The sequence below is a fragment of the Arachis ipaensis genome, chromosome B05 (genome assembly GCF_000816755.2).
Source record: "Arachis ipaensis cultivar K30076 chromosome B05, Araip1.1, whole genome shotgun sequence".
NCBI lineage: Eukaryota > Viridiplantae > Streptophyta > Magnoliopsida > Fabales > Fabaceae > Arachis > Arachis ipaensis.
In genome coordinates, this window is record NC_029789.2 from 68300354 (window position 1) to 68307155 (window position 6802).

General features: G+C 35.0%; 1 long non-coding RNA gene across 2 annotated transcripts; it reads right to left on the reverse strand.

Annotated features, from left to right (window-relative positions):
- On the reverse strand, nucleotides 479-5136 carry LOC107641891. 2 transcript variants are annotated; one of them, XR_002363085.1, is made up of 7 exons: nucleotides 4495-5136; nucleotides 4232-4398; nucleotides 3940-4074; nucleotides 2976-3072; nucleotides 2677-2729; nucleotides 2017-2301; nucleotides 479-728 (listed from the first exon to the last, which is right to left on the reverse strand). It is a non-coding gene; the product is annotated as an uncharacterized LOC107641891 (long non-coding RNA). The 2 variants fall into 2 exon arrangements; XR_002363084.1 differs by having other exon boundaries at nucleotides 4273-4398; nucleotides 4495-5129.

Genomic DNA, 6802 nt, shown 5'->3' on the forward strand with positions numbered 1-6802 from the left:
GCTCATAATGAAAGGGGAAAACATTGTAGAGGATAGCATATCATTAGGGTAGTTTTTATATAGTAGTAGGAGGCATTCACTACAAGAAAATAAGCTTTCTGCCACGCTTTTAAAGCGTGCCAAAAAGTACAAAAAAAGGTACCGATAACTTTTCGCCACGCTTTTTGAGCTATCGGCACGTTTTTGAAAGGGTCATATCTGCCAGCCGTACGCTTTTGTAGATCTATCGACACGCTTTTAATGTTGGCACACTTTCATCTCTTGCCACGCTTAAAAAGCTTGGCTGTAGGTCTTAACCTATAGGTACGCTTGAAAAGTGTACCAAAAAGTGAACATATAACCATGCTTTTAAAGTGTGCCCGTTGGTTTGGGTTTGGATACGCTTCAAAAGCGTACTTGTAGGGTGGCTATATCCTCATCAAATTTAAAAAAAATTATGGGTGAACTTTAAAAAAAGATGTGGTATTATTTTAGAAAATTTGAAAAAAATAAAAACAATATATTTAGACAACTGATTATTCTGGATACATACCAATGATGCAATGATGCAATGCTTTTTGTTTAATTCTATATATATGAACTAACTAAATCTTTTGGTAAGAGTAAGATTCATTACAAATATATCATGCAATGCAAATATATATAGTTTATGAATATATTGATTTATACATCTGCATAACCATTGCATCCCAGTTCATGCTCTCAGTACCCTTGGCCCCAGCTTGAACCTACATTAAATAATAAAACAAGTAGTTTCAATAGTTAAGAACAACTTATTTTTACTATTCTACTAACGTTGGACAAGAAAGTAATACACATAAATTTATATATGAAGATAGGCCTACAACAGTTATTTCATTGGCATGCTTGTCTGGTGTCCAACATAGAAAATTAGCATATGATACACTCATACTACTCATTCAGTGGTACAATTGAATGTTACATGCATATTGACTAAAATCTTGTAACAAATGACAGTTAGTAATTTTAAAGTTCTTGTGTTTGTGTTAATTTTTGCATTTAACTTCTTATGGTTTGGTCTTGTGACTTTTAATTACAGTGAAAAATGATAGGGATCAATAGTTTAATAATTAAGGAAAAGTGAATTCAGCAAAGAAAACAATGAGGCTGAGATGTATATTTGTAATAGAGAGAATATTCTACAAATTAAAAGTTAGTAGTGTATAGAGAAACTAAACATATAGAGAATAATTAACAGTTTTCCGCTTCCAATATGCATCTAAATGATTCTGACACAGTGCAAAAAGATTGCCAAAAAATATAGAGAAACTAAATCAACAGTAGAGGCTGAGATGTATATTTGTAACAGAGAGAATATTCTACAAATTAAAAGTTAGTAGTGTATAGAGAAACTAAACATATAGAGAATAATTAACTGTTTTCCGCTTCCAATATGCATCTAAATGATTCTGACATAGTGCGAAAAGATTGCCAAAAAATATAGAGAAACTAAATCAACAGTAGATGCAAAGCATAAATTTGGTTAGTGACTAATACAGTAGAGAGTAAATATGGCAGCTAAAATATGAAAAAAACCCCAAATAGAGACTTTAGGTTTGTAATGTTCATCTATATCCACTTTTTTCAATTTCCTAGCACCGGGTAATGTAACATTGAATATGAAGCTTAATAATGAAACCCATGGTAGATTTTACACAGGTTGCTGACATTAAATCATTATTTCTCATAAATAAGAAAGATTATAAGTGAAATAACTAATATTGAAATTGCTTTGATGTAATTTCCTTCCAAAATACAGCATCAAGTCAGAATATGAACTTATCTATTCAAATGGTAATGAAATGAAATTTTAAAACAAATATATGTAGTAAACAACACATTTGAAGTTAATTATTTGATTAAATTTAGCGATAAAAATGATAATCATTAACTTCTTAGACATGATAATATGTGTAGAAAACCTTAACTAAATGGGAAAGGATAAGGATGAACAAAAAGGACACAGACATAACAACGAAAAGCAAATTTAGTCACCTGAACATCCTTAATTTCCCTTGACGACTCGCCCCAACACAATAAGCTTCTCATTCAGATCTAGTATTGGTGAAGTCGTAATGAAAATATCAAATCCTTTGTTTGTGTGCTTGCCCTTGGAAGCTCCAAGCATGAATGCTTCATGTTTCACACCTACATAATTATTTCAACAAAGCAGCCACCTTGCCTCCTCTCTTAGCCGCTGCCGCTGCCTTCTTTTGCACATCAACAAATTGAATCCACTGAATAATCAATAGCCAATAACGCAGCAAGCAAACCTTGGATCTGAAATTAAAAAATGAATAGCATTATATGGAAACCTTGGATCTGAAATTTGAGAAGATAAGAATAGATCTAGGTTGGTGTGTTGTGTAATCGAAGGAAGTTTAAGAGAGCAGATGAGGAGAATAACCCGAGCTGGTGCTTAGGGTTTGAAATATATCTTGAAAATCCAGTGCTAATTATTTATAATAAAAAATAAATAAAAACTAGATGACTAAAAAGATAAGGAAAACAAAAAAGAATTATAAACCACCTGCTGTTACATATCTATGAACTATGCTACTAGGCCAACTACTTAGATTATCTTCTCGCACACTCAATCAGAACTAGGATCCTAACTAGGCATAAAATTCAATTCTCAAGGAAAAGTATACTCACCTATGATTCAGAGTATGATGCCGATGGAATGTCGAAACCAAGCCATCATCAAACTGGGAGGAGAAGACACAGTTACAAATTATGTTTGCGGGCTACATACGGCTAATAAGGAGATTTTAATTGGAAAAAGAAGGAAATTTAAATTGGAAAGCAACATCTAAACCTTACTCAATCTTGTCAAGAGGTATTGAATGAAAGAGTATTTTGCCTCAGATTAAGAGAAACAATTAGGAGGATCTATTAAGAAGATAAATCAATTATCATAAAAGTAATGAAGAAAGAATGCTACTCTTACTAACCATTTTTCCAGAAGAGGAGACACCACCTTGTAACTTAGGAATGCCATCAATTTGCTCCACATAGCAGGCATTGGTTTCGGTACACAAAACCATAACACTGGTTCATATGTTTGAAAAGTTAATACAAATCTATTTGAGCATAAATTTATTATAACTAAGCAGATTAACCTCAATTTGAATGTTAAACAGAAATCACAGCCAGTGAAAAAACATACAATCTGTAAGACAAGTGTGATTTTGTTCCCTTCACAAACTCTTCACCAGAGGTCTTGGTAGAAGGATGCAAATTACCCGAAAGAAAAAAAATTCATAATTTCCAATTTAGCTTAAATCATACAAATATATTTATTATTGAGCAAGGACAAAGGAAGTTGTTTTAAGACCTAAAATGGCACATAACAATGTAGAATTTCCCACCTTTGCAAGTCCCATAATCTCAGTCATTGTACTAGGTACCAGGTGAATTTACTAAACATACAAAAACGAATCAGATTCATTCATGGCCCTTATCACAGGAACAGAGAAACAAAGGCACACAACACAGCATCAATACTTAAGTTTCCAAAATAATGGCCCTTATCACAAGAACAGGGAAACAGACAAAAAAATACTTACCTTGTAGTGTTTAAGGTGAGGGTTGAGCACAATGCGCTGTATAATACTCATTTTCATGGACTATAATAGCCATAACGAACTCTAATATTATAAGCATTTATATGTCGATTAATTCACCAATTTAGTTATTAAATAAGAATACCCAAATTAGTTCATATAGATTATTCAATCAAACACTTCCATACCAAACAAATTTTAATTACGAAAATTAGCCTCAATGTTTTAGTATTTTGTTACACAGATCATTTATGTGTTAAATTTTGCTAAAGATATTATACAAATCTTTATATAAATTATTTTATAACTTTATACGTTATTTAATTGAAGATAGTAAACACGAAATTTTTACCTTATGTTGTTTATACTTTTCACATATAGCATTCAGGGAACTGGCTTTGGTGTTGAGCTGCAAATCTACAAGTGCAAGAACAACAGTTTCAAGATCTGAGGCTTTGTAGTTTGTATAGTGCTCCAGGGTTAGATTCTGCAAAATTAAAACATGGATTTAACTAACTAAATAATAATTATCAGAACAAGGCAAGGGGAGCCCAAACAGAACTTAAAATATTAAACAAAGAAGGAAACAAAGACACAAGGAGCAATAACATTGGTGCAAGAACAACAGTTTCAAGATCTTTTACTTTTTTTTTCTTCTTTTTCTTCTGAAACAAGAATTTCATACCCTTGTTCCCTTCGTCTATTTCATTGTTCTGCCATTTGGTGGCTACACATGCCCCATGAAGAACAAAACACCGTTATGATTGGTTTCAGTGTTGAAGCATACGAAACGTTTAACAACAGAGGGAACCTTCATTAACACAATTGAATAGGTTTAACCCAAAATAGAATGAGAACATACAAAATGAAAAGAAAGAAAATCAAAGTTTGGACTGTGCTTCTTTACCTTTTTCTTCTTCAATTCCTCAGAATCTTTCTAAAGATCTCGTTACCTTGGTATGTATAACATGAATATGAGGATCCTGAAAACATTTTCAGACACAGTTTTACCAATTTCGTTCACAACCTTGATTTTTTTATTCTTTCATGACTTGTTTTCTGGTTTGTGTAAAAAGACTTAGCAGTGTGTTTATGGTGCCGATTAAGGAAGAGACCACTGAAACAGAGACAGAGGGTTGGGTTTGCGAGGGTTTGCGAGTAGGAGGCCACACCGATGCCTGGGCACGCCGAGAGACCGATTGAGGGAGAGACCATTGAGACAAAGACAGACATAGAGGGTTGGGTTTGCGAGGGTTTTCGACCGTTTGCGAGAGACCGTTGATGGTGCGAGGGTTGGGTGTGACAGAGAGAGGGCTGGGTGTGACGGTTAGATGAAGGGCTGGGTGTGACGGTTAGATGAACATTGGTGCGATGGCGATCGAGCTGGGTGGTGCGACGGCGATCGATCTGCAGTGATGAACTTGGTGCGACGGCTTGCTGATGGGTACGACGGCTGCTTGCTTCATCGCGATGGTTATCTTAGGTTAAAAGTGAATTTGGGAATAAATTAAAAGTGAAGTGTGTATGTAGTAATATATGTGCTGTGATCACTTAGTTAACTTAGCAAAAATGTTAAGTGTGAAAAGAAGGGGTGGGAAATTAAATTTTGGTACGCACAGCATATCGGCACGCTTTATAAATGTCACCGTTAGAAGACAAATTAGCCACGCTTTTAAAGTGTGCTGGTTTCTCTCTTTAAAAGCGTGGCAAAAAAAACCGTGGCCAAAATACAAATTGGTAGCCACCCACGTAAAAGTGTGCCAGTTTTCTTCTATGGCCACGTTTTTTAAGCGTGAAAAAAAAACATGGCCAAATCACAAATCAGTGGCCACCCTTGCAAAAGCGTGGCCATTGACCACTTTTGGGTATGCTTTAAAAGCGTGGCAAGAAAAAAGTATGCCGATAGGCCTTTTTTCTTGTAGTGATTTGTTTAGTTTTCTCTCTTAGTTTTCTCTCAACACTGTTAGGGTTTATATTAGGGTTTTACATTTCAAGTACCATTTCCATTTTTGATCTTGCATTTGTGCTAGCCTCCATTGTAAGTATCTCCTAATTACTACTCTTTATAGCTACATTTTTGATACTCTTTCTTGTAATTAAATCATTGTGTTAATATATATCTTTTGCAATTTTGATCTCTTGTTGATAATTTTCATGATTGATGACTGTTATACGCTTGGTTGAGTTGCTGATGAGCGGATAATTTATACGCTTTTTGGCATTGTTTTTAGTATGTTTTTAGTAGGATCTAGTTACTTTTAGGGATGTTTTTATTAGTTTTTATGTTAAATTCACATTTCTGGACTTTACTATGAGTTTGTGTGTTTTTCTATGATTTCAGGTATTTTCTGGCTGAAATTGAGGGACCTGAGCAAAAATCAGATTCAGAGGTTGAAGAAGGACTGCTGATGCTGTTGGATTCTGACCTCCCTGCACTCAAAGTAGATTTTCTAGAGATACAGAACTCAAAATGGCGCGCTTCCAATTGCGTTAGAAAGTAGACATCCAGGGCTTTCCAGCAATATATAATAGTCCATACTTTGGCCGAGTTTAGATGATGAAAATGGGCGTTGAACGCCAGTTCTACGCTGCAGTCTGGAGTTAAACGCCAGAAACACGTCACGAACCAGAGTTGAACGCCAGAAACACGTTACAACCTGGCATTCAACTCCAGAAAGAGCCTCTGCACGTGTAACATTCAAGCTCAGCCCAAGCACACACCAAGTGGGCCCCGGAAGTGGATTTATGCATCAATTACTTACTTCTATAAACCCTAGTAACTAGTTTAGTATAAATAGGACTTTTTACTATTGTATTTACATCTTCGGATCATCTTATGATTTTTAGTTCATCTTAGGATCATATTGATCACGTTTGGGGGCTGGCCATTCGGCCATGCCTGGACCTTATCACTTATGTATTTTCAACGGTAGAGTTTCTACACACCATAGATTAAGGTGTGGAGCTCTGCTGTTCCTCACGAATTAATGAAAAGTACTACTGTTTCTCTATTCAATTCAACTTATTCCGCTTCTAAGATATTCATTCGCATTTCAATATGAATATGATGAACGTGACAATCATCATCATTCCCATACGAACGCGTGCCTGACAACCACTTCCGTTCCACCTTATATTGGATGATTATCTCTTGGATCTCTTAATCAGAATCTTCGTGGTATAAGCTAGATTGATGGCGGCATTCATGAGAATCC